The sequence below is a fragment of the Pseudonaja textilis genome, chromosome Z (genome assembly GCF_049901715.1).
Source record: "Pseudonaja textilis isolate UNSWEBS1 chromosome Z, rPseTex1.2, whole genome shotgun sequence".
Taxonomy (NCBI): Eukaryota; Metazoa; Chordata; class Lepidosauria; order Squamata; family Elapidae; genus Pseudonaja; species Pseudonaja textilis.
In genome coordinates, this window is record NC_142008.1 from 18,367,678 (window position 1) to 18,373,677 (window position 6,000).

Sequence of the window (6,000 nt, forward strand, 5' to 3'; positions counted from 1 at the left end):
TATGCTAAGCCACCTGTAAGAAGCACAGAGAAGACTTTGGAGAAACAATGCAGTGACGGTTACCAAAACATATTTCAAGTTCAGGAAATGAAGAAAACATTAAAAAGAAACATAACTCCCACTGTCCTCTTTATTTTCTCCTTTTTGTTTTAATTTTGTACTTCATTGTCTATTTTTAACATTTAGTATATACAAAAAGAATCTCCAAATGACTCAGTCTAAACTCCCTAATAGCGGGAAGAAAAACCCAACCAGGTTTTCTCAAAAATTTGTTACTTTAACCTAGAACAATGAAATCAAACTCCACTATTCTTGCAGATTCTGTTTTCTGACTGGGTCTACCTTGAAAATCTGACATCACCAGGGGTGGGTTACTGGGGTTTCTCAGGGGTTCGGGAGACCACCTAGCTAAGATTCTGTGCAGTTCAGAAAACTGCCAAATCCCTCTCCTGGCTGGCTCCACCCACCCCACCCCTCCCAGGAGTCCACATGAGGCCAGTTTTGGATGCAGGTAAGTGCAGTGCGCATGTGGAGGCTTGGGGAGGGTGAAAAACAGGCCTCCGCAACTTTGGGAAGGCTGGAAATGGGCCTGTTTCCGGTTTCCAGAGAACCTCTGGAGCCTGGGGAGGCCATTTTGTCCTCGCAGTCTCGAGGAAAGCCTTTGGAGCCCGGGAGGGCAAAAACACCCCCCCACCCATGCTGCACAAGGCCGACTAGGCCACACCCACTATGGCCATGCCCACTTAGCAACTAGACAGAGAACCCATTGATAAAATTTTTGAAGCCCACCCCTGGACATCACCCAACAAAACCTTGATTTAGATATTGAAATAGAAGGTTTGAGGAACCAATTCAACTTATATAGTTGTTCACTTGCAGAATGACTCTAGGCAGATAGATAATGGGATTAACAAGCTCACAGTACAAAAGAACAAAGCAATAATAAAAGGTTACAACAGGTAGAGACCAAACACAACATACCAATGTTTGCTATGCACAAATAAATCATCCTGGTCCTGTCCTGGGGAAGAATCAAATCTTCAAAATCTTCCTAAAGGCCAGCAGAATCTGGGCCAGCCAAGTATTGGAGAGGACAGGCACTTTGATAGAGAAGATACACCTTCTGGGTTTCATCAAGTGCCACTCGTTAATAACAGAAAACAGTTTGGTACAGATTAGGTTTTTACACATCAAATTGGGCTATCTAGGAAGTCAAAAAGGTTGCAGCTGCCACGATGGAAAGTCTGCCTCTTTTTATGCGCTATTGTGCACAACACACATAAAAAATATTGGATTTCAATTGTGTGCTTCTTGATGTCTCCTGCCTTTTTTTTTTACACCGTTGATATCCCTGAGAAGACACCAAAGAATATCCTAGGGACGTTACAGTGTTCTTTTTGGGAATCACTAAATCATCTTGTCAACATTGCACTGTTTGGGGGAAAAAAAGAGATTCTGAGGCTAGCATGAGTAGAAAGGAGATATATTCTTGCTTTAAAAAATTGTTTTTAAATAAAATCTATATATCCTAATATGAATTTCCTCTTGTCAAATACTTTCAAGTCCTTAAGAGTGGATTGTTTAATTAAAAAGACAAACTCAGTTGCCAATCTCTAGCATCCCACGTACACCTTGTTTAGGGTGTATGTTGACCTGGTACTGTGCCAAGTCAAGAGCAACTCTACATGTATGCTATTTCTTAAACTCTAAGAGATAGAAGCCAGTTATTTAGGCCAGCAAATTAAATCTCCAAAGAGAATTTGTGGGAGAAGGGAGAATTCAAGCCAGGCTTTTCCAAATGACTGAACACTTAGAGCTAATACATAAAATGATACAGCTGGTGTTAATTGCCTGAACTGTGTTAATTGTCAGATATATTTAGTGATGGCCTGGATTAGAAGCAGAAAAATACATCTGAGGCCAAGATTGCTAAACTCTAAATCATGTTTTTCAAACTTGATAACTTTAAGATGAGTGTATTTCATCTCCCAGAATTCCCCAGCCAGGGAATGCTAGCTGGGGAATTCTGGGAGCTAAAGTTTACCCATCTAAAAGTTGCCAAGTTTGAAAACATTATTCTAAACTGAGTAAATTGAATAGAAGTGAACACTGTTGTTTCATGGAAAAGGAGCAAAAAATACCGCAGGCACCCAGATATCACTGGTGATTTTGAAACCTTACCCTTTATTATTCCACAATGCATAACCATAATGTATAAATGCAAGTTGGTTTCAAACTGGTAATTTATTATGCAATGCATGCAAGGACCTGCTAAATTAGGTAACTTGAGTTGTATTTTCTCTCCAATTGTCACTTTTCATCTAGGTCTCTTTATGGTGAATGGGTCTTTTTGTTGGTAGTAATTCTCCTGCACTATGTTTATAGCAATTATAACTCAAACCAACGCATGAGGGAAAAGCCAAAGACTGTTCAGCATCTCCAAATCTTGTGGGAATTCAAACTATGGTTGGGTGATGAAAGCAGAAAGAAACACACAAAAAAGTTGTGGAACTTGGCTAGAGGTTAGAGCTAGTGATTGGTGGACTGCATCTGGTTAAGCTGCTTATCATAGTAGATGAAACCAAATGCTATCAAAGGTAACTACTGTAATACTGTATTTTGTTGGTGTATGACACTTTAACACTGAGGAATGTAGTCATGTTTACTTGCAGACATTTTACTACCAAACTAGATAACATCATCAATACTAACTGAGGTTACCTAGTTGAGTAATGAATCACCCAAGCTCAGAGAACACCAAGGAGTCTACAGATACCATGCTCATGAATGTCATTTTCTGAAACAATCCATTGTTATTCAAATGCATCAGAATTATATTAACCAATTAAATGTGTTCTAATTATTTTAAAATATACTTGCTGAATATATACTGAAAATCCTACCTTACAGATGTGGCAACTAATAGAAGATAATAACACTGGAATCTCCACTGAAAACAGGTCCCAGCGTGCTTTTTAATCTGTTCGTTGTCAACATTAGGTGTTGGCAATTTGAACTGGGAAAATGGTAACAAAAGAAGGCACATTGGAAGATAGGAAATAAAGCAGAACCGAAAGGAACAATTATGACATTAACACAGGGTCAGAAGGCAAAGTACTGCTATTAATAAACTGTGGAGATACCATAGTATACTCCTTCTTAATCAACATTGTAGAGTGTTACCAATCAAGATAAATATACTGCTCCAAGACATTTTGCCGCCTGAGATGAATAGCAAATAACATATCTCTTGCCATCCATCCAAATCTATGTGCACAGTCTGCAAAACAAGACAAATTATTTTGGCAGCTGAAATATAAAATCCCTAAGTACCTGTCCCAATCTCTGGCTATAAATTCAAAAAGACTGAAACACTATAATCACTTAAATTCAATGATATATGGGGTTGTGCTAAAATAGTGATTAGCTTAATGTCCTTTCTTCACAATTATATAATATTATAAAGTGGCCAATTTACTCTATTCCATGCTAGGCCCAAGATATTTCTCAATATTTCAACATTCAATATTTTGGGGGGTAGTATGCTACACAGAGGTCAAACATAGAATAGGGAAGGACGTGGGCTGAACATGGACATAGATCCAAAAATGTTTAAAAATGAGCTGTTATCTAATAATTTTATCTTCAGCCATTAAAAAATTGAATGGATAATAATGTTTCATGTATCTCTGAGTTGTGTTTGTCAAATAAGTCATGGTAAGTGAGGAATTTTGGACTTGTATTAGTCCAAAGAGGATGTAATCCTGACCTTAAACAAAACTTTTGCTTGTTCTGCTATCATGTAGTCAGTTAAATTTTAGGAAATTTCCTTGAAAGTTTTTTTTTTAATTTAAAGAGCAGAATGTTTTAAGAAACAAAAAATGACATGAATTAATTAGGTAGCACAATTGAGTTTACACTTCCAAAAATAAAATAAAAAATTGAAAAGTGTGAAAAGGCCTTCGGTCTCTTTGCTCTTCTGTCATTATCTCATCAAAACAGGTTTTGCCAGTTTTTGAAGCAATAATAAAAACATTGAGATGACAATGAGATGCTGAGAAAGTGGCAGCCAGAACTATGACTTGTCTAGATGGCTTCTTAAAGTGTCATGCTTCTCTTTAATACAATCATCCACATGGTCTTCCATTCATCTGGATGAAGGTAAGCACCAGAACAATGACAACAAGTTCCCTGGCAGATAAAAGGTCGAAGTATGACAACAGAAACCATAAGTGGTTTCCATAATAAATGAAGAAAATAAAAGAAGAAGAAGAAGGGCGTTCTTTCCAGACTTTATGAATTTTCTCTAAATTCCAGGAAGAAACAATCCTTGGAGAATGACTCCATTTTAGAAATAAACAAATGTGACAAAACTTCACATTCCCCGTCTATTGAGGAGATACCACACAGCAAGAAGGAGGATGGCTTTTCAAAACTTTAGAAAGTAATTACTGGACAGTTAATCCTGTTGGACATAGCGTGCCTGTTTCTGCATCAGTGCACTTAGAATTGTTTTGAAAAGCAACAAAAGACACATCTCTTAAAATCGATTTCAGAAGGGAATGAACCTAGAGTGTTAAGGACGCTGTCAGATGTGAAAATGTGCTACAGCAGTAGAGAGGTGAGACATCTGAAAATGTTCTGCAGCAGTTTTTCTCAAGAATGGCAAGTTTAACTCCTATGGACTTCAATTTCCTAGCCAGCATGGTGGCTGGGGAGTTCTGGGGATTGAAGTCCATAGGTCTTAAAACTTCCAAGTTTGAGAAACATTTCTCTCTACAGTTAGAAATCAAAATACCACCAAATGAGGAGGACCAGTCTTGAAGTAGGAGAATGAATTGTTTTGCCTAAATCTGAATATTGCAAATACAAATGCAAATCACCCCAATGTAAATCATCCCAAATAATTCAAATTAAACATACTAAAAATTCATGTTCTCCATTTTCAGCCAGTGGAGGAAGCATTCCAGAAAGCATTAAAAACATCAATTATTCTCCTACATTCTAAACAAATTTATTTTAACTACCTCATGATCATTTTGTGTTGCTGCTTTAACTCTTTTTAAAAATCTGTATGTATCCCATTGTATTGCAGCTGTAAAGGGAGTTAAACATAGGTCAACTAGACATTATTCTTTGTATGTATTTTTTTTACTTATTTATTTATTAAATTTATTTGCTGAGCATATCTCAACAAGATGACTCTTTTTTCTTTATATCTTTTTGCACTTCTATCCCTATTCTCTTTTTATTCTTTATTTTTTCTCTTGATTGAAGGTATATATTAATTTTTATGTATACACTTTAAAATTTAATAGTTATTAGAAATGAAGTAATCATGGCAAATTGTTAGGTATCCAGACTGTGCAGGATTCCCAGCTATGTACATTATATCTGTGCATAATATATTATATACATTCTGTTCTCTAAACAGTTCCAAATAGCTAATAGCTAAAGGAAAAAACAGCATCTTTGAGTCAACTATGACATGGATGACTGAGAATCGCCACAGACAATCACCCCTTACCAATAACCTGTTTCCAATTCAGCATCATTCCAGATAAGGAACTTCCTTCCTTCCTTCCTTCCTTTCCTTCCTTCCTTCCTTCCTTCCTTCCTTCTTCCTTCCTTCCTTTCCATAGCTTCAAGCATTTCTAAGAATATATTTATCTAAAGATAAACTTCTTTTCTCAATTCCATGGGTAAAGTTATCTTGAAAGCCTCTGAAAAATGAAAAGTAAGAAGGCCAACAAAACCTTAAAGTGAAACATGGTTTCAGATTTAATCTGAACTTGGACTTTGTAATTTCTAATTCCTCCTCCGCAGAAGGTCCTGGGTTTTGAAAGCTGTTTGGAAAATTATTATCCTTCCTTCCTTCCTTCCTTCCTTCCTTCCTTCCTTCCTTCCTTCCTTCCTTCCTTCCTTCCTTCCTTCCTTTTATAAATAACTCAAGGTGGCAAACATATCCTATTTTTCCCACAACAATCCTGTGAGGTGAGT